The sequence below is a fragment of the Lissotriton helveticus genome, chromosome 4_1, assembly GCF_964261635.1.
Source record: "Lissotriton helveticus chromosome 4_1, aLisHel1.1, whole genome shotgun sequence".
NCBI lineage: Eukaryota > Metazoa > Chordata > Amphibia > Caudata > Salamandridae > Lissotriton > Lissotriton helveticus.
In genome coordinates this window covers 119282227-119305795 of record NC_136063.1, presented here as the reverse complement: position 1 = coordinate 119305795, position 23569 = coordinate 119282227, and positions in this window count along the sequence as shown.

Below are 23569 nucleotides of genomic sequence, written 5' to 3'. Positions count from 1 at the left end.
TTTAAATTGTGCCAAAACGCTGTCTGCAACTAGGCCCAAACCCCCCTTTTCCACCATGGATTTTCTTCAAACCACTTGCAATCAAAATTAGACCTTCCCAGCAGTGCTCCAAGACCCCCCGACCCACCCCCACAAATCTAGAACACCCCCAAACAGCCCCCCAAAAACATGCAATACTGGTATATTCAAAACATGGCAAATTGCGCTGTTCACAACAAATTGCTGTTTTCAGCACTTCCACTACTTCGATCCTCTTGAAACTTACCTGGACACTTATTTCAGCGATTCCCAAGAATCTCAGCAAGGCAGAACAAAAACGAACCACTGCGCTCTTTGAAGAAGAAGAAGAAGAAGAAGAAGAAGAAGAAGGTCTATGACTAGTTTTCACTTAGTTTTCACCCAAACACACGCACCCGCAAAACACCAAAAAAGGCCAAAATACTGCCAATTCTGGACTAAAGTGAGTCAGAGCTCAGGTGCTCGGAATTGTTCTCGGAGACGGAGTTAGCAGCAGTTGTGCAGCGTGAGTGGAAGGAGCAGTTGGCGGCTCGAACGGGCTCCGGAGCGAGCGAGCAGGAACAGGCTTCGAAAAAGCTTGGCCTGGAAAGGAGCAGCGGGCAAGAAAAATACTGAGGGAGCCCGGACGTGGACCAGGACTGTGCAGGGCTGTGCAGCGGGGGTAATTGAGGAGGGGCCACGTTGGACGAGGATGAGTGGCTGAGCAGGTTGGTGCGGCTTCCTCCCCTCTCCTAGCCTCTCTCATTGCCCCCCTTAGCATCTGCTCTGTCACTGCCACTGCCTCCCGTGCTTCCCACTATCCTGTTCCCGCAATTGGCGCATATTGCGAAAATCTGCAAAATCCTGTAACAGCCCGACAACCCTGAAATCCTCACATCTGCACAAACTGCACAACTGTCTACTTTTGCCTTGCCCCGCCTCACCTCGGAAACAGGCGGCTGTGGCTGTTCGGAGGAGACAAGGGAGAGCGAAAGCGATTCCCCCCAGTGAAGCCCGGCAATTGTCGTGCAGGCTACTCCCGGCGAATCGCTGTAGGACATTTGCGGCGCCAAGGAGTGGAACGCCGAGGGGGAATGTCGAAGAAAGGGGCGAGAGGAGCCTGAGACCCCCTGCTAGCCCTGTGAAAGAGATTCATCGTCGTGTAAGCGAATCATAAGGGAAACCATCTGCACCTGCAATCACAACATAGCGATCTCTGGGGGCCCCGGCCTGAATCAAGGAAAAGGCCTTACAGGGTCACTCTGCTCAACAGAGAACCGGTGAGCGCGGCTGCCGTTAGAGGCTGCTGCAAAGTAAGAGCCCAGGGGGTAGTGGGCTGGGCTGGTCCGAATAGGTCTGATCCTGCCGGTGGCCTCCCCCTGCGTGCTCCGCTCGCTTTTGTTCTCGCTCTTGCTGCCCCCCAGCTGATCTCAGCTAGTCTCTACCAAAGGCTGCGGTCGCTGGGAGAAACGCCGGCCCTATTTAAAATTGAAGGCACTACACTTTAAGACGCTACAACCAAATCCGCATCTAGGAGATACCCCCGTTGCACTCACGACTAGTTACATTCTAACTACGGTCCTACTAGAATGCGCACAGGGAGCTGTCTCCAATTGCAATCCACACATCGTGCACATAAGTCTGCCAAGCGCCAGAAATCAAAGCTATTGTATCCCCAGGAGGCAGGTCGTGGTCACCAATCCCCCTCCCGCTCATTGCAACTGGAACAAACAGAAGAGGTTGTCGAATCGCTCTCAAGTGCCTCAATGGAAATCCCTAAGGCCGGAAACGCGCCAATCAGCCTTTTTGTGCAAACGGCGCAAACGGCTTGCTGTTCGCACTCGCCAAAAGAAAAAATCAGTGGGCCCGCTGATATCAGAGATCACTTTCCCCGGATGGGCAAATTGAAAAAAGCTGATCCTCATTGCCCTCGAAACAAGAACATGAACTCACAACAACAATTTATAAACTCCTCAATGTCCGTTAATCCGATGTCTCTCTACCCAGAAATAACCTTTTGCCACAAGACTATAGTCTCTGACTCTGTTACCATACCAGTGAATGCACAAGCTAACTCACCGGGTAGTCAACCCCTACTTTCGTTACCACTATCCCTTCCCCCCTTCCCTCAAAAGAATATTGTCTCCAATCAAGTATAAGCAATCCGTCTGATGCGTCATCACCCATGTCAATGTCTGCTTTCCCCGTCCCATCGCACGTTAATGGCCTCGTTATCGCTAGAGAAAGAAAACTCATTCTCTCAGCCGGGAAAAGAGAAAGATAATGTCAAAACCATGGCACGCACCCCAGTTGATTCTATAATTTGGATTTCATCATCACACTCCTCGACTCAATCATCAAAGATCTTAACCCAGCAAAGTCTATTACCGCATGAAAATATGACAAATTTGCCAAAGGGCGTACCAAATGACTGCATTCAAAAACGTAGCTTTGACTTTCTATCACAAACATCTACCCCCAATCCTAATGGGGTACCACATTTCTTCCCTTCAGCAACACTGCCCCACCCGAGGCGTCGATCAAAGCAAGTCCTTCTATAGCTTCACCTGCAATGTTTAACAACGCTAAAACCGGAATTAAAGACTACTGTCTCAATTACGACCCTAACAAAAATCTTCAAAAAGACCAAACTCACTTCTCTATCAATTCGTCTTTCGCCTGTAATCATCCCATTGAAAACAATCCCTACCGGGCAGACCTTAGACAAGGGTCTTCTCAAGTTAGTCCAGGAACGTCTAAAGTTGAAATGCTTCTCGCAGCCACTAACCAAGCTCTGAACTCTATGGCTAATGCTGCCCATATGCACGCGGATAAATTGGAGACACAGATAATCATTTTGCAATTATTAGCAGACTCCATAACGCGTATAGACTCTAAACTGGAACAGCTAAACTCACTGATACGACGAGCTCAAAAAAATGCCGGACAAAATTACAACTCCGCAGTACATTCAAGTCAGGAACTGTCAGCAAGTACAACCTCGCATCCTAATCATGCTCAGACAAACTGTGAGCCTTTAATAAAAAACTTGAATCTTTGCCCGAAATAATGTCTACTTTAATAGAAAATTTAAAGATAAAGTCTAAAACTATACCACAGAAAACAAGCTCTCCAACTCAACTCCAAACCCAAGAAACCTCACGTACAGCAAAATTAAACTTCAACAATTCAGTCAGCCCTAGTGATAATTATAATACCTTAAAACTGGACCAACAACGACTTAATGCCACAATAAATACCCATCTAGATCAACCATCTACCACAATAAGCTCTTCCATGCCTTTAATTGAGACCAAACAAATTCTAAAGGAAGAAACCTCGATGTCCAGAAAGAACAAGAAAAAACTGAAGGAACTAAATAAAGCAAAAAAAAGACCAACGCATTACTGCAATGGCTTGGAACAAACGCGAGGGGCCGCCCTACAAACCGGGCGGAGGAGCCAAAAAAATCAAGAGACTTGCGAAAAGACACCACTGAATACATGAAATCACCTCCAAATCCCCCTCAGAAATTATTAGCCCCAAAAGAGAACAAAGTAGTCACCAACAGCAGTAATAATAAAAAATCTTGTAGTAATCATCCAATTCAAATTGAGAAATGTATTGAATTAGCAACTAAAAGCCCCTCTGCTGTCACTAGTGCAAAAAGCACATCTACTATCGAAGACCTAGGACAAATAAAAAGAACTGCTATTGTAGAAATGGTATTACCAAGAACTGATGGAAAATTAACCGGCAATGGGGTTACAATAGAGGACGCTGGTTCCAACAAAAAGACACCCCTCACCCAAGAACTTGTTACGAGCAATCTGCCAACAAGTAACCGCGCTTCGACTTTAAAGTCTACTACTCAAGAAAACCTAGAGCACTTAGGCATCGAAAAGCCCCTGACAGATCTTCTATACTGTAGCCCTAACCAGGCACATTCACGCAAAGACAATACTAACAACCAAGAATATCGACCCACACAGCCACAAAAAAACACACAAAAAAAAGTATTATTAAACCCGGAATATGAATCTCAGGGTAAATGGGATATTCTAAACAGGGGAAACATTCTAAAGCTATGTCAACACCTCTCTGGCTTAGAAAGTGTCAACTCAGCGGACATTGGAACAGTGGCCTTTAAGGACCCTGCTTCGGGCCAGAAAAATGTGTCAACCCTGGTAACTTTTTCCAACCCAGATCTGGCCGCCACACTATTGAAGAACGCAAAGCAATTGAGTGAATGGGGCATTCATGCTAGCTTTTATACCACGATCAATAATCCGACCTTTCTAAAAAACATCCCTGAACTCCCACTGACCAACAACAACATTAGTTCCGATTTAAATTTGGAAGGGAGCAAACGGCAGCTCCCCCCATTGCTACGCGGCCATAGACAGGAGTCAAAGGCCGCACCATGGATAGATACTCCGCTTCAAGTGATAGCCACAACAACAGGTGGTCCACGTAAATGCGTATTTAAATTAAATCAAATAAATCTCAAGATTAGTCGTGGCTTTCCAAGGCCTTAGGGTAATGTACCGATAATCCAGCAGGATAGCAAATCAAAGTATGACACAGCCTGCTGCTTAAATGTCTGTTCCTGGAACATCAGGGGACTAACAAAAGAGAAAATAGGTCGATTAACTACGGACTCCCGGAAGTCAGATGACGTCTTCGCCATTCAAGAGACCTGGGCCCTGGAGAATATCACCTGGGAAGATTTTATTGTAGTCGAATCCCTTGCTACTCCGTCCACAGTAGGTGGTCATGCATCTGAGGGGGTGTTGATCGCTGTAAAGAATACATTGGTTGTAAAATTAGAAACACTTTATAACGGCGAAGGTGACTACATTTTTATCAGCGTTGAGATCAAGAGCTACAACAAGGGAAAATCAAAGCAAAAAATAATTCTCGACTGTGTCTACCTACATCCCGTAAAAAGTCGAAGGGAGACTACTTTAAGCAATTTGCTCCCTATAACAAATAACCTTGAAGCTCTATTCACAAATGATCTGTGGCTGATAATGGGTGACTTCAACTCAAATTTAATGGACATTGATTCCACCCAATCTTCTCAAATATTATCAGTAAATGACGAGTGGGCAATCGCGGAGATTAAATCCCAGTACCAACGGAAGGAAGCCAATGGAATAAAATTGGCAACAAAATTAAATCAATTTGGCTTGCGTACTTTGAACGGAAGGTTACCCTCTGATCAACCAGCTGAATACACCCATATATCTCCATCCCATATGGCTACCTTAGATTCTATATGGATATCACTTACTGCCTTTCACCTGGTGCGCCAGCTCTCGATAATCCCAACTTTAGACAGCGACCACGCCATTCTTGCATGCAAGATTGCCCTCAGGCAGATTCATCGCCCGATAACTCCCTTGATTGGAAGGGAATCTGACCTCCAGAATGTAAGAAAACTGAGATGGTCTGAAGGGAATTGCGAAATGATAGAAGCGGAAATTGATAAACTTCTCTTCGAACGGCATCCGGTTGGTACTGATTACGCGACAGGATTCTCCTGGGAAGCAACACTAATCGAATCCAGAGATCAACTAATATTAAAACTAACAAATAACCCTCAGAAGGCCCCCCCGGTCCCAACTACTGTGCTAGAGCAAAAACAACTTATAATTTTCGCAAAGAGTAAACTAAATAAGCTGCTACGTGCCCATGCGAACAACGAAAGCAAATTTAAATCCTTGAAGAATGATATATCAGCTGCCAGAAAAGACTACAGGAAGGCCAGATTCACCTTAAAAAGACAGGAAGAAGAGCGCCGTTGGGCGACAGTCTTTGAGATAATCAAAACTTAGGACCAAATGAAATTTTGGAAGTGGATAAATGAGGCAACCAAAGCCATTAAACCACCTATCGCAACTAATATCTCCCCCTCTGCCTGGGAGAACTATGTTAAAACACTCTACACAGCATCGTATACATTAAATAGTAGCAGCAGCTCCCGACTTACATTTGACCAGCTAACCACTGAGGATGACACAACCTCCACCATCAAGATAACACCAGAAGAAATAGTAGGAGTCATAAAGAAAATGCGCTCCGGTGGTGCTCCTGGACCCAATGGTATCCCCACGCAGGTGCTCAAAGCCTGCGTACAAAAATGGGCTCTAATAGTGACCCCTCTTTTTGAGGATGCAATACTGGGATACACCATCCCGACCTCCTGACAAGGTTCCCTCCTTGTCCCTTTCCACAAAAAAGGCTTGCATTCCAACCCCGATAATTATCGGATGATAGCCCTACTTGATGTGGATGGGAAGGCTTACGCAAGTATACTTTTAAAAGAACTTACAAAATGGGTGGAAGCGTGAAACTTAATCCCCTCCACCAAAACTGGTTTCCGAAAAGGCTGCCACATCGAGGACAACTTGATTTCCATAGTCCACCTGATGGAAACAACCCTTGCTGCAAAAGGCAAGTCAATGTACATGGGATTCTTCGATTTTCGTAAAGCCTTCGACAGCGTCAGCCGGCCAAAATTGTGGGAAAAACTGGATACATGGGGTATTTCACGGGTGCTACTAAATGCACTAATAGCCCTACACACGGACACCTGGGTTAAAGTCAGAGTAACATCGAAATGGTCTACCTCCAATAAAATCTATACAAATAGAGGCCTAAAGCAAGGGTGCATTCTTGCACCACTACTGTTTAACCTATACCTCGCAGACCTACCAGAATGGTTGTGCTGATCCAGAACTTTTCCCCCAGGAATCGGTCAAAGAAAAATCCAAATCCTGCAATACGCAGATGATACCATTCTTTTAGATCAAACTCAGGTGGGGCTGCAAAGACTGCTCAATTCCCTGGCTCAGTACTGTAACAACAATATGCTTGAGATAAACGTTAGTAAAACCAAAGCGATGGCAATCTCATCCGCAAAAACAAAAAATATCTCGTGGTTCATAGAAGGGAAACCACTGGAGACTGTCGCTGCATGTCAGTATCCGGGCGTATGGATTGATCATAAAGCGAGATGCTCGGTGCATACAACTGAGATGCAGGCAGTGGCTCGTAGCCTGGAGGGGGCCTTCATGCGATCGAAGAGCGCTCTGCATTCCCAGGACTTTGTCGTAGCGATAAAATTGATCAACGCAAAATTTCTCCCTACAATTTCCTTTGGAGCAATCATCTTCAAAGATAAAATGAATAACTGGCTAGATAGAGCACAATCATCGTGCTATCGTAGAGTTTTTCGATTGCCAAACTCGACTTCCCACGCCCAGATCCGGAAGGAGTTTTATTTATCCTCCATGCACTGAATTATGGGCGCAAGATACGTCTCATATTGCCTAAAAGCGAAACAAGCCGAACCTCATACGCTAAAGAGCTGCATATGGCTCCTGCTCAGTAATCCAACTACATCATGGAATGAATATCTGACATTCTGCCTCAAATCCCTCAAAACTGAGGATATTTGGTCCTCTCCTTTGTCCAATGAAACGAAATCAAAGCTTCTAACTAAGCAAGCTAAAATTCTATCAAATGAATCGGATACGCAACGTGTACTTCAGCTCTTTCATGGCACTTGGGCTGCCACACTGTATGCCCCGAAAACCCTACCATCTTACCTTGCATCAGCAATGAAGCCGTATATTAAGCATCAATTAATGAGATTTCGTTTCGGCTTAATTCCGCTGAAGGCATACAAGTTTGGCCAAGCATATATGAAAGAAGCTTCTTGTCAGTGCCGTTTCTGCAATCAGGGAAAGGAAACCCTGATCCACGTTTTGTGTATTCGTCATCGCCTTCAAGTACAAAGAATATTCTGGCTAAGACCAATTTGGCTTCTTCTAGGCGTCAGGACATGTCAAGAAGCACTCGAGGCTTGTATGAGGGGGGATTCGCCACAGATGGCGACTCGCTTTGTAAAATTCATCACAGAAATCAATTCCTTGACTCTACCATCTGATCAAGCTTGAATTTCAATCCCCTCTAAATGACATTCCTGTGGACTCTCTGCCCTCCCTTCCTTTTTCCCTACCCATTAATCCTATAGCTTCTTTTAATAGTCTGGAACTCTCTCTTTATTTAAACAGTCATTCTTGTACAGAAATTAATTCCTGGACTCAACCATTTGATTAAGCTTGAATTTTAAGCCCCTTTAAGTGATATTTCTTTGGTTTTTTTGTTTTCCCTTCCCTTTTCCCTACCCATCAATCCGACAGCCTATTTTAACAGATTTGAATTCTTTTTTACTTAAACAGTCATGTAAGTTTTTATTTAGCATAGTTACTTAAAACCGTTGCTACAAAATATCTCATTGCAAATTTAAAACCAATTAAAACCAATTAAAAGACATTATAACCTAATGATATTTGCAACACATTAAAACAAGCAATTATTGTAGCAGCATTTGTCCTTATACCTATCTGCTGTGTGGTAATTCAGGCTTTGGCATTTTCTTCTCTACTTGTGTTAAAAATTTTACAAAGCAACAGTTAAGCTGCGTGTCCTCGGGTGCAAAACATGCCAACACAGCTTGTCTCCGTGTGCCAATGCCTCTCTGGTTAAAAAGTGGTTTTAAAAACCGTCTCCTTTCCTCAGTTAATTCTTTACATGTACAGAGGAGATGCAGCATATCTTCTTGCATTGTCCCACATAAGCGGCAGTTGGAATCAGATTGGGTTTTCAGCCAATGTGGAAAGTGCTTTGTGCATGGCAACAAGCCGAGTCTGTATTTCAAAAATAACATTTTTGTATGTTTAGCAAAACCCAAGGCTAGATACTTCTGAGCCCCCAGAGAGGAATAGGTGCTCAGAATCATCCAACCATTCGACCACCTTGTTAAGGCTGCCTTATCTTCAATCCAGGATTCGTTTCGCACCGATTTCTTTATTAGTTTTTTAAGGAGGTTGTGACTTGTGGGTGTTGCCCAAAGTTCTGTAAGATCCAGCGTTGCCACGCATATTGCTAAATATTTCGCCGCTGGTGATGACTCCTTCTGTTGTAGCTCTGTCCATAAGTGCCAATTTAGGGTGCCAGGTTCAGATTTCCTTACTTTGTCCCAGAAGATGATTGTTGCACCTTTCCTTGCAATGGTCTGTTTTTGCACACTAAACTCAAGCCTAATCTGCGCTGGAGAGACTCGTGTTAGTAAACCAAAAATTATTCTATATACTTTTGCAACCACAGCATCCAAGAGCTTCGAGTCCCTCCCCCTCTGTGCCTCGCTCCCATAGGTTATTGTGGGTAGAAGTTGTGCCCGTATAACTTCTACCAAAGGAGCCAGTGAAAGACCAGTCAGTCTGGAATTGAGGTTTCTCATTGAGACTGCTAAGGCTATGCCTTTCCTTTTAATTGTTTCTCTCTGGGTTACAAAGTGCCCGCCTTTATCAATGATCACCCCCAAGTATTTATACTCATTGGCTGAATCTATTTGAATCTTGTCCCAAAACCAGACAGGTGTTTTCTTAAAGTTCTTTTTGATTGTCATGGTTTTTGTTTTTTCCAGGTTGATATTTAGATCATTAGCCTTAGAGTATTTACATGTGATATCAAGAAGACGTTGTAAACCCACCTTCGTTTGGCTGATCAACACTAGATCGTCAGCGTAGAGTAGGCAAGGTAATATTAGATTCCCAATTTTTGGCAAATGCGAGTTGGTTGCATTCAGTAACGGAATCAGATCAGCTAAAAACAGATTAAATAGCGTTGGGGCCAGTACGCAGCCTTGCTTGAAGGCCTTTTGTTGTTGGAATTTTTCTTGATAGAGTTGACCCGTCACCGAGTTTTATTTGCAGCCAGGTTTCAGTGTGCAAATTAATTAGCAGGTTCAAAAGAGCCTGGGGAATGCCCCAGCCTGCCAATTTCAACCAAAGTTTATGTCGGTTTACATGGTCAAAAGCTGCCCGATAATCGATGAAGCACAGGTGTAATGGTGTTCTTGTATTCTCAGCCTTATCGATTAGCAGAGCCATTGTTATTATATTTGTTATGGTCCCAACAGATTTGGAAAAGCCGGTTTGGTTTAGGGGGTTGATTGAGTTGTCTTCCGCCCAGAGTTGCAGTTCGTCCAGCAGCGTACCGGCAAAATATTTTGCCTCATTGTCCAGAAGGGCAACTAACCGATAGTTCTTAGGTTGAGTCTTGTCACCGGATTTAAAAATTGGTGAAATTATCGAGGTCCGCCATGATGGAGGAAGACGGCCTGTTGTCCTTATCTCTCGGAACAGAGGACTCAATGCCTTCGCCCAATATTCTGTATCTTGCTTGTAAAGCGCGGGAGGGATTCCATTTGGCCCCGGTGCCCCTTCTTGCCTTCCCTTCTTGATGTATTTATTGATAGATTTTATATGATCGTTTAAGGGAGTAAGTCCCAGTAATTCCCCTTCGTGCTTAAACAGTCATTTTTTTGTATGTGCATATTGCAATGATTTTAAATATTTGTGCAATAAAATCTTTTACTTACTCTGGACCAAAGAACGCCAACCCCCCTAAAACCTTGCCAACATCATTATGAACAAGCCTGCATCAGGCCCTGAGCCCTAGACTCAGCGGGAACCCTACCAACTTAAACCCAAAGACCCTAGTAAATCGCACTGAATCCTAAACCCTAGATATGCTTTGTCTGTATGTGTCAAATAGCCTAGGTATGCTAAATCAGGATGCTTCACACAGTGGTGCCTGCCTTGACCGTCTGCATGGCCCTGCTGCAAGCATGGGCCAAAAATTCGTTCCGCTCAAGAATTTGCGATTTTTCGGTAATTTCGCGAGATTCGCGAAAAACCGAAAAACAGCAAATTTCGAAAACATAGCGGATGTTTGGCCCAAGCTTGAGGCAATGCCATGCAGACGGTCAAAAACTGAGCTAAGAATGTACCCTGAGTGCTTCAGAAATCAGAATGCCCGAATGGCAGTTGGTGGTGATTTAAGGAACACAAAACTGTCTGACAATTAGAGAGGTAAGATGTAGCGAGGTGGCTGTTGAGCCTATAACAGTATCAAATAAATCAAAAAACAACCATTACTAACAGAGGTCCCCTTGTTTTTCATTTACAGTCTATGGTCCTGATAAGAACTCCACATTAAAGCGAGTTCGAAACGCGTAGACCTTGTATTACAGTGATTTACGCTTTAAAAGTTGATTCTATGGTTTCCTTTTGAAAAATTGTATATAAATTGTACAAAATACAGTTTTTTGTTATTAGAGTGTTAGGAGTATGAATGTGTGTTAAGTATGTATGATAAAGACCTTCAGTGAAAGTGTGTATGAATGAGACAGAAGGGGAGATGTAACAGTAACCATTAAATGTTTGTATATGTGATGTGTTTTTGAAATGTTCTGTTGAAATATTTAAATGTGCATAAACTAAATGAAAAAATGAAAATTTGAAATAAAATGAAAATCTAAAAGATTGAATCAAAAAATCAAATACTTCTCACATAGTGTTCTATTCGTGTGTGAGCAAGACAAATAATTTATTGATTGAGATTAGCAGCATTGGCAACTTTTTTTGTGATACATATAAGGCAGGGTTTGGCCTTGCTGCTTGGGAGCCCATACCCAGTGTTGTTTAGTCATGCAGACGGTCAAGGCAGGCACCACTGAGTGAAGCAACCTGATGTAGCATACCTAGGCTCTTTGTCAGACAGACAAAGCATATCTAATTGTATGCGGCAAGCCACATAGCCCCAATTTTACATGAACTGCTGTCTGGAGTGGACTCTGCCTGGCATAACAACAACAGTACACTGCCTCACCCTCGACCACTACATACCACGAATAGACAGACAAGTAGTTCTGCTGTAGTAGTTGTTGTAGACTGGTTTACCTGTTTGCTACTTACGAATTGGCCATAGTTCTTCCGTAAACCGACGCTGATGATCCATCCATCCCAGTGAGTGACTGTAAAGAAAAAAAGATATATTATTTAATCAATCATCATGGTATATTGGCAAGTGAGTCCACTCCAAGGACATTTTGCATATTGTAAAATGCAACATAGTGGCCCCTGAATTTGAAATACAATTTGAACTAAACAAGGTAAAAAAAACAGAGTAGTAGACATGAGTTACAATTATTGTGTAAAAGATTAAATATTAACTAAGACAAGACATATGATTCATTTCATGCACAAAAACAAACAGCAATTAGTTTCATCAGAGCCAGACAGCCATTGCTTTCCACTGCATGCCATCTCCTCAATTGTTCATCACCTGTTCTACTTTTTGTCTGCATCTTCTTCGGAAAATGAGGGCCCACAGGGCAGCCTCTCCTGTCAATTTCAGAAGTAACTCGATCAGCAATCGGCAAGCATGTAGTCAGTCATTAATTTCAGTCCCACTTGAGGGGACTTGTCTATGAAAACAAAGTTTCTTTATTCTTCGTAATCCATCCTCAAACTCTATGAATTGAGATGGGAGTAGGTCAGCTAACAGAGAAGAACTTCCATCACCTAAGTTGGTGTCCTCTTCTTCCTGCGTGCATTCACGTATTTTTAAATCTGGTGGTATGAAGTGTTGATTCATCTTGATCAGTGTTAACCTCTCCACATTTTTGGGCGAGGTGGGTCCTTTTTGAAGTTACAATGGCACCAGCAGCACTGAAAACACGTTCAGAAGACACACTTGCGAGTGAGCAAGACAAATAATTTAGAGCCAGGTTGGTGATCAGTGGCCATAGAGGCCTTTTCCTATACCAATACAGCAATGGGTTCTGATTAACAAAGACCTCTGTTGGGTCATCCAGATAGGCCTGCACCAGGTTCTCCACCGTTGCTCCACTTTGCGTACCTTCTGAGGCCTTTGAAGCACTGGAACGAGCAAACTCTTGATGAGTTAGCCAATTCGCTTCCGATAATATTATGGCTGGGCCTGGTGCAGGTGAGGATGATGATACGGTTGCTGCTGGTGTCGTTAACGGCTGTGAGGGAAAGTGACTCCCTTCGGCCACAGATTCAGAAGTGGAACTTGACACCGGATGGCCTGCTGATTCAGTTGAACTTCTGCGGGCTCCTTGAATTTTCTGCCGCTCTTTTTCGAACCGAGTGGCTGACACAGCTAGCCAATGTTTGTACTTTGAAACATCTGCTTCATCAAAAGGAATTAATGCTTTGCTGGCAACTGCCTTTTGGTACCGTGGATCCAGAATAGTGGCACAAATGTAATGTTGTTCTGTATGTATGTTTTTAAGCCTTTCATTGTCAACTAGGCAGCTTAATAACCTCTCCGCCAACTGATATGCGTCTTGCTTTTCAGCATCATCTCGGAACATTGAAGACACCGCCTTCAGCTGGTGCTCTAGCATGACCAACAATGGGATAGCTTTGCCCAAAGAACAGTCCTCCCTGCTGACTTCACGCATGAAGACCTCAAAAGGACGAAGCATGTCTGTCAGGCTTGCAACTAGCTTCCATTCCTCCAACTCTAGCCTCATGTCTTTCATAGTAGAACCCAGTTTATAGACATAATCATTTATTACCCGCCACTGCTCAGACCGACGCTCAAGCATATAAAAGGTTGAGTTCCAACGTGTTGCCATCTCCTGGATGAGTCCTTTGACTTGCAGTCTAAGTTCATGTTGAATGCTCCTCAGCTCCTTCCGGGCCTTAAATGAATGGCTGAAATGTGTGCAGATTCTTCGGCAGGTGGTCAGTAATTTGCTGACTGTGTTTTCTTTTTTCAAGAAATCTTGCACCACAATGTTAATACTGTGCGCCAAACACGGCACTCTGAAATAGCCACCTTGCTGCATGGCCTTAACTATATTACTGCCATTATCCGTGGAAACATAACCAACTACGCCATTTCTTGGATGCAGCCATTCAGAGACCTTCCTATCAAACTCGTCCAAAAGGTTAGGTGCAGTATGAGTTTTCTCCATGGCAAATATGGCTAATGTTGCATGTTTCCGAGTAGCTTGAAAAATTGTGTCCGGGTCAACACCTGCATTTGTCTACTCTCTAACCCCTGCAAAAGAAACCCAGTGTGCAGTGATGCACATGTAGTCAAGGGCTTGGCAACTGGTCCACATGTCTGTTGTCAAGTGGATAGTGTGAACAGCACTCTTCTGCAAAGCTGCCCCAATCACCTCCAGCACATCTTGATGGAGTGCTGGAACCGCAACTCTGGCAAAATAGGACCGGCTAGGAACCTTCCATTTAGGGCAGACTGTTGCCACATATTCTAGAAAACCCACCCCTTCCACGAAAGAAAAAGGGAGAAGGTCCAGCGCCAGCATTTTAGCCAGCTTTGCGTTATACAGACGTACCGTGGAGAGGTGTGGCTCACTGGTTAGAGGCGGCAGACCTGTAAGCAGAGAACGGCCCGGGACCAGGGTTCAATTCCCGACGCGGCAGGGTCTGGGACCAGGGTCAACGGACTCGATAATTCTCGCCTCAGTGCCTACTCTAACCAGGGAACACACTCGGTAACTCTGGGCATTAAGCTTGCCTCATCTCTACAACGGCCCCCCACAGACGCCAGGGATGCCTGGTTTCACCCTGGAGATACCCAGAAAGTGACCATCTCACAGGGAAACCCAGGACGGGTTCCCCAGCGGTCTACAGCGCCAGGACAATCGGGTAGAGTAACAGTGCGCTTTACAAGAATCCCACATTTATATTTACCATTGGGTGGTTGTGCTCAAATGGCGCATCCAACCAAAACATGCTTCTAATGGTGGGCTGGACCGTTTTACGTGATGATGATGATGCAGACTTCTTCAAACCAGTTAGGCTCATTGATGTAGTTTTCCACAATGGTGTCTCTCCCAGACTCTTAGTGTGTCTCATACATGTTGCAAGGGTAGAGGGTGTGAGCACTACCACTGCAGTGCTGCTGCCAGGGGTACTGGGTGTACCAGAAAAAATGTTGTTCGGTTCTTGACTTCCCCCCTGCACATGAATCAGCCCCTCGTCAGCATCAGATGTGAATGGATACATGTGGATCAGTTCTACTTTGGGCTTCCCGGATGTTCCTTAGGTGTGCATCCCACTGGATAGTGTGGTGTTTTTTGAGATTACCTCTCTGGCCTCCGGTACCATAGTTGGTACCAAGCTTACCCCGACTAACTAATATTTTACAAATCGAACAAACAACCATGGTTTCTGTCTTTTTGCTAACAGTAAAGAAGTCCCAAACTGGGGACTGGAGATGTTTGCTGGTGGTGGAGGTGCTACTTTGACTTTCAATGCCAGATGAAGTGGAGGATGGGCGTTGCTGAATTTGTTTCTGTTTTTCACTTACAGCACCACTACTTGAGGTAATGTAGGTTGAGCTGGATGGAGGTCCCTGCCATACATTCTGACTAAAAAATATGGAACCTGTAGGTCGTGTTGGTGTTGTAGTTAACTGCGTTGGTGGTGGTACCAGTGCCATGCAGCCCACATCCCGCTCAGCAGCCATTCGGGATAGGGTGAAAATGTCGGTCTGCTGCATGCCCGGTGGGGCTGGAGCGATGACTGTGATGACTGGGTGATCGTCAGACTGTTCATCAGCAGCAGAAGACACCACTTCTTGTTGGTCGTCATCACCCATAAGTCGAATCCTTTTAGGCTTAGCTACCTTTGTCGGCTCATGGCGTGCTTCACTCTCAGACTGCTTTTGTGGGTTCCAATCAAGATGTAGGTCATCAGAAGGAAGGGGGCTTGAAGAAGAACTTGTAGTAGTAGTAGTAGCCCTCCTTGACCTTTTTCTTGCTGGGGATCTGGAAGACAATGGATCATCATCAGAAGGAGTGGCTTCCTCGGATGATACCTCTGCTTGAATATCAATTTCCTGTTGTGCCCCTACTTCTGGAGGAACAAGCGTTGTAGGCAGTTGTGCCGCTCCATGAACCTCTAGTTGCACCTCTCCATGCGCCTCTCCTTGCGTCTCTCCTTGCGCCTCTCCTTGCGCCTCTCCTTGCGCCTCTCCTTGCGCCTCTCCTTGCCCATGTACTTGCACTTGTACTAATTGCACCTGTGGTTGTCATTGTGGCTGTGGTTGTTGAACACTCGTCAGCTGAGTTACACCAGGCATTGATTGGATGGTACTTTCTTGTGATGAGCCAACATCACTAGTCAATGGTGATTGAGAAAGTAAAGTGGCTGCCTCAGCAGCACGCATGGTGTTGGACCTAACTTGGCGTGGTGGCACTGAGCCCAATGAAGCAGAGGTGTTGCTTCCAGCTTGTTCTCCGGCGGACACCGCTGCTGCTGCAGGCGTAGTTTTTTTTTCTCCCAAAAAAGGTGTTGGTGGGCACACCAGTCTCCTTGGTAAGTGGTGCCACTTACTTCTTCTGCTCCTTTTTACTGGCAGTGGCACTGGCAACTTTTTTTGCTGAGGCGCTACGGCCACATTTCTTTGGGCTCATCTTCTTCAGATGTCAGAACAGCAGGTCGCAGTTGCACGAGTTGCAGTGTTGTCTTGTCTGTGGCCACACGTGACGTCACGTGACGTTGTTCTGCACACACCTCAGCAGGACTTCTTCCTGGCACTGGTGTTTCTCTTGTGCACCTAAAAGCAATGGAAGCCAGAGGAACATCAGTTAAACACCCCAACATTTGAAAAACACACAAAAATCACCACAATCCAATGCCATCCATGCCCCAATGATGTTTAAATTCAAGATACCCCACAGAAAGACTTGGTCCATGCTCCACTCACTAACCCTGGGCCTAATGGAAGAAAGCAAGGCGAAATGGGTGCAGGCCTGAGCACACTGCCTGGCTTCAAAATGGGCCTTTGACCCCCAGCCACATGGCCAGGCCCTGCCTGGACCAGGCCTCAATATGGCCCTCACCCACAGGGCCAGGTCCCGACAGCACCCCAAAAAGTCAGAAAAGACACAATAATCACCACAATCCAATGCCATCCATGCTCTCAATGATGTTTACATTCAAGACACCTCACAGAAAGACTTGGTCCATGCACCACTCACTACCCCTGAGCCTAATGGAAGAAAGCAAGGCAAACTGGGTGCAGGCCTGAGCACACTGCCTGGCTTCAAAATGGGCCCTTGACCCCCAGCCACATGGCCAGGCCCTGCCTGGACCAGGTCTCCAAATGGCCCCCACCCACATGGCCAGGCCCCAACAACACCCCAAAAAGTCGAAAAACACACAAAAATCACCACAATCCAATGCCATCCATGCCCTCAATGATGTTTAAATTCAAGAAACCCCACAGAAAGACTTGGTCCATACACCACTCACTACCCCTGGGCCTAATGGAAGAAAGCAAGGCAAACTGGGTGCAGGCCTGAGCACACTGCCTGGCTTCAAAATGGGCCCTTGACCCCCAGTCACATGGCCAGGCCCTGCCTGGACCAGGCCTCCAAATGGCCCCCACCCACATGGCCAGGCCCCAACAACACCCCAAAAAGTCGAAAAACACACAAAAATCACCACAATCCAATGCCATCCATGCCTTTAATGATGTTTAAATTCAAGACACCCACAGAAAGACGTGGTCCATGCACCACTCACTACCCGTGGGCGTAATGGAAGAAAACAAGGCAAACTTGGTGTAGGCCTGAGCACACTGCCTGGCTTCAAAATGGGCCCTTGACCCCCGGCTATATGGCCAGGCCCTACCTGGACCAGGCCTCCAAATGGCCCCCACTCACATGGCCAGGCCCCAACAACACCCAACACCCCAAAAAGTCGAAAAACACACAAAAATCACCACAATCCAATGCCATCCATGCCCTCAATGATGTTTAAATTCAAGACACCCCACAGAAAGACTTGGTCCATGCACCACTCACTACCCCTGAGCCTAATGGAAGAAAGCAAGGCAAACTGGGTGCAGGCCTGAGCACAGTGCCTGGCTTCAAAATGGGCCCTTGATTCCCAGCCACATGGCCAGGCCCCGCCTGGACCAGACCTCATAATTGCCCCCACCCACATGGCCAGGCCCCTACAACACCCCAAAAAGTCGAAAAACACACAAAAATCACCACAATCCAATGCCATCCATGCCTTTAATGATGTTTAAATTCAAGACACCCACAGAAAGACGTGGTCCATGCACCACTCACTACCCGTGGGCGTAATGGAAGAAAACAAGACAAACTTGGTGTAGGCCTGAGCACACTGCCTGGCTTCAAAATGGGCCCTTGACCCCCAGCTATATGGCCAGGCCCTACCTGGACCAGGCCTCCAAATGGCCCCCACCCACATGGCCAGGCCCCAACAACACCCAACACCCCAAAAAGTCGAAAAACACACAAAAATCACCACAATCCAATGCCATCCATGCCCTCAATGATGTTTAAATTCAAGATACCCCACAGAAAGACTTGGTCCATGCACCACTCACTACCCCTGAGCCTAATGGAAGAAAGCAAGGCAAACTGGGTGCAGGCCTGAGCACACTGCCTGGCTTCAAAATGGGCCCTTGATTCCCAGCCACATGGCCAGGCCCCGCCTGGACCAGATCTCATAATTGCCCCCACCCACATGGCCAGGCCCCAACAACATCCCAAAAAGTAAAAAAACACACAAAAATCACCACAATCCAATGCCATCCATGCCCTCAATGATGTTTAAATTCAAGACACCCCACAGAAAGACTTGGTCCATGCACCACTCACAACCCCTGGGCCTAATGGTAGAAAGCAAGGCAAACTGGGCGCAGGCCTGAGCACATTGCCTGGCTTCAAAATGGGCCCTTGACCCCCAGGCACATGCCCAGTCCTCCAAATGGCCCCCACCCACATGGCCAGGCCCCAAAGACACCCCAAAAAGTCGAAAAACTCACAAAAATCACCACAATGCAATGCCATCCATGCCCTCAATGATGTTTAAATTCAAGGCATCCCACAGAAAGACTTGGTCCATGCACCACTCACTATCCCTGGGCCTAATGGAAGAAAGCAAGGCAAACAGGGTGCAGGCCTGAGCACACTGCCTGGCTTCAAAATGGGCCCTTGTCCCTCAGCCACATGGCCAGGCCCTGCCTGGACCAGGCCTCCAAATGTCCCCACCCACATGGCCAGGCCCCAACAACACCCCAAAAAGTCAAAAAACACACAAAATTCACCACAATTCAATGGCATCCATGCCCTCAATGATGTTTAAATTCAAGACACCCCACAGAAAGACTTGGTCCATGCACCACTCACTATCCCTGGGCCTAATGGAAGAGAGCATGGCAAACTGGGTGCAGGCCTGAGCACACTGCCTGGCTTCAAAATGGGCCCTTGACCTCCAACCACATGGCCAGGCCCTGCCTGGACCAGGCCTCAAAATGGCCCCCACCCACATGGCCAGTACCCAACAACACCCCAAAAAGTCGAAAAACACACGAACATCACCATAATCCAATGCCATCCTTGCCCTCAATGATGTTTAAATTCAAGACACCCCACAGAAAGACTTGGTCCACTCACTACCCCTGGGCCTACTGGCTAGTGAGGCTTTATAGGCACCCCAAAATTAACAAAAAATCAAAATAGCTAAAATTCCATGACATAAATGAGAATTAAGTTAAAAAAAATCACAGGAACAGTTGCATCATGCACCCATGACTAGCCCTGAGCCTACTGGATACTCGGCTACCCACAATATGTATTTTTTTTAAGTTGTGAAAAAAGTTTTAAAACTGTAGGTGCAGCAACTGCAATGCCCCAAACAAACAACACCAACTTACTTGTAAAATCTCAAGTCCGAAAGTGATCCAAACTCCAAAGTCCAAAAAGTCCTCAAATACAAATATTCAGCAGGAGCCACAAAAAAAGAGTCCTTTCAGCTCCAGATCCAAATCAAAAGTGACCAGGACATGGACAAAGCACTGGGAGGAGCCTGCTGGACAGGAACATGAAGTTGGAGACTCTGGGACACTTCCTTCCTCCAACCCCCCCCCAAAAAATGAACTCCTTGCACCAAAAAGTGCAGCCAAATGTCAATATGAGGAGTTATTCTGATCAAAATCATCATTTTCAGAAGATTTATGCTCCCTGCGGTGGATTTTTTGGGCAGAATTGCAATTTTTGCAATTTTGGGAAAGCGAGCTCTTCAAATCTCCCGCCTGAAGTCAACTGCTCGCCACATCTACGTGTTCGGCATTGTTTACTCCCGCAATGCGTGACCGCGGGCCCTTATGACGTACTCGCGTTGTTAAACTCTCGCTGTGCAAGATAACCAGCCGCGATGATGTCATTGCGTTAAAAAAACTCTCTCGCGATCACGCAGCAAGATCCAAAATGGCGCAGCCCACGCAAACCGAGAGAAAAACAACTCGGCAGACTCAGCATTCACGGTAAGTCAACGCCGCTCGAGCGATATTGTATTTTTCAAGGGCGACCAAGCAAAAAAATCTGCAGCTTGCGAATTTGCGGATTTCGGCACAAATTGGCGCGATTCGCGGACCACGAATTTGCCAAAAATCTGCAAATTCCGCGAACGAAATGGATTTTACGATATTTTTAAGTTTTTTATTTCCGCACAATAATAAATCAAACAATTTTACATATAGCACAGACACTTGTCCAACATGCACAAAATAAATAGCAGAAACAAAAAAACAATCAATGTTTTCAGTATGAAGGGATTAACATAAATACAGAATTCAAAATTCCAAGTTTTACACATTCTCCTTCCACCTAATAATCGGTTCCCAAATACGTTTCCCAAGAATTCTAAATTTCTTCACCTTCCTATCATATATCCCTTTTTCCAAATAATACACAGAAAGCAACCTAGCCAATCACTGATGAAAAGTTGGGGCTGCCTTATCTAACCATGCCATTGCCACACACATTCGTAGAACTGAAATGGCCATCAATAAAAAGTAATGTAATGTACATTGGTCATCGCCCCCACTTACCCCAAGGATTATCCAAGCTGGTGTAAGAGTAACGCTGATTCCTAAAGTTTTGTCCAAAAATGATTCAATAGCCCTATGTAGTGACTGGGGTTGCGGACAAGATGCAAAGATGTGGATTCTATCAGCATCAAAGCTATTACACCGGGGACACATAGTATCTGTAGTACCCCCTCACTGAGCTATCCTAGCAGGTGTATGATACAGGGAATACATTGTTTTGTAATGTTGGGCCTGCAACCCTGCCGAGCAAAGTGTAGTCTGCCCCAATTTGAGAGAATCTTGAAAACTATCCTGGTCCACCCCGAGCTTGTCTGCCCACTTCTTCCCATATTTTTCCGTTTCATCCTCCTTTAAGGCAGACAGCTCTGAATAAAATCTTCTAAATGAGCACTCCCCCCCAGCCTCAATAACATCCAAAATCCTGTTCTTACAAAACCCAGCAGAGCCACACTGATTGTTTACTAGATAACTCCGGACCTGCAGATACTTAAAAAAATTATTGTTGTCGATACCATACATCTTCTGGATATCAGAGAACTGAAGTACTCCATCAACTCCCATCAGATCACCAAATTCCTAAATCCCCGTCGTCCCCATTCAGTCATTACAGAGTTTGGAAATATTTCTACAGGTAGAGAAATATTCCTTTTGATCCGAGTATAAACATTGAATCTGCCCAACCCAAGTTTTTTTACAAAATGACGCCCAGAATCTATAAGCTGCCATCAGTGTCTTAAATCTAGTTCTTTTAAAATAGCTGGTATCGGTATTTTTAAGAAAACAGTTCTCTGCATTCTCACCGATAAGTATCGCATATATATCAGTTGAACCTTGTTTAACCTGTGGATCTGAGGCATCACCCCCCAGCAGCCCACAAATGTACTGGAGGGCTGCTGCCCAATAATGCATCCTGAAATCAGGAATCGCCCATCCTCCCCTGTCCCTGGAGAGAGTCATGAAACTGAGGGCTCTCCTGGTCTTTCTTTGCACCCAGATGAATCTTTTAATTAAGTGTTCTAATGCAACAAACCATTTGCCCTCAAATATCAACGGGATTGTCCTAAGTAGATAAAGGAACTTGGGCAAAATTATCATTTTCATGACATCGGAACGCCCTACTAAGTAAAGATGGAGATTATTCATTCTATCAAGGTCATTCTTAACTTTATCAATTACCGGTTCGATATTTCTATTCACGATCTTATCGAAGTCAGCTGATATGCTAATCCCCAAATACACAGCGGAGTTCACCACCGTATATCATCACATACCACCTGACTATTCATAATATTCTGGGTCTTAGGGCCGTTTAATACATAGCCAGAAATCCAGCCAAATAGGTTGGCCTCCCTTTCCACTTCCAGTATAGCGCTAGGAGGGGAAGGAGTCACTATCCCCACGTCGTCCGCATAGTCCAGTGTTTTAAAGCTTTGGCCCTGAATCCTAATAGGTGAGATCTTCTCAGTTGCTTTCAATTTGCGGATCAGCCGATCGATATACACCGTAAATAACAGGGGCAAACATGGGCACCCTTGACGAGAGCCACATTTAATCTGCACCTTCGAGGTATACACTCCATTAATTCTGAGTCAGGCCATGGGAGATTGATAGAGTGCCTGGATTGCATTGATAAACCCCACCCCAATACTGCACCAAGCCAGGGTCGTCCAAAGGAAGTCCAAGGAGACCCGATCAAATGCTTTTTCTGCATCCAGAAACATAGCTGCTATGGGCTCTCCTGAGACTTCCATTGCATCAAAGAGAGTGATAACCTTACGGACGTGCTGTGCAGTACCTCTTCCTGGGATGAAACCATGTTGGGTAGAATTGACCAACTGTCCTATAATCTTATATAGCCTTTGAGTCATTGCTTAGAGTAAATCTTGGCATCCGAATTCATAAGGGTTATAGGTTCTTAAGACCCAGGTTCCAAAGGTGGTTTACCTTTTTTTGGTATCACCACGATATCAGCACCTGCCCTCAACTTTGGGACAGACTTTCCTAGTTGGGCCTGCAGGATTGTAACAACCAGATCAAAACAATTTGCCGCTTGAAATGTTTAATGAAATTCAAAGGGGATCTGGTCGGGCCCAGCAGCTTTACCCGAAGGAAGACAATTAAGTGCCGCAAACACTTCCTCAGGAGTCAAGGGGACGTCTAGTGCCTCCCTGTCTCCCTTGGAAAGAAAAGGGCCAGAGACATCCCTGAGAAATTGTTGAATATCTAAAAGGTCCCCTGGGTGCGCCTCACTACATAGTCTTGCATAAAACTGTCTAAAAACCTCCCCGACCACCTCAGAGTCCAGAGCTGTTCCTCCCTTATCATCCGATAGTTCTTTAATTTCTCCAGAGGCTGATCTCTGTCTTGTACGGACCGCAAGTATATGTTCCACGTGCTCCGTTAATTCGTGGCATTGTTCCCTTTTTGTCGCAGCTGTCTTGATAGCGATACTTTCATTCACCTCTGCTATGGCACGTACAATTTTTAGGAGTATCTGATCCAGAGAGGCCCCGGAGAGGATTGCCAAAATTAATTGTTCCTCTGCATCCGAGAGTATCCCCCCCACGAATGCCAGCCTTGAAAGCGTCCCAGCGTACTCCTGAAGAAGTTCTACCTCGACTAATCTCATAAAAGCTATTATCCAGTCATTCATATGCTTAAGATAGTCCTCATACTTAATTAACCCTCTTTCAAAAGTCCATACTCGCTCCCACCTATCCCCACCTGTCATTTTTAATGTTAAAATCAGCGGATTATGGTCGGAGACAATCCA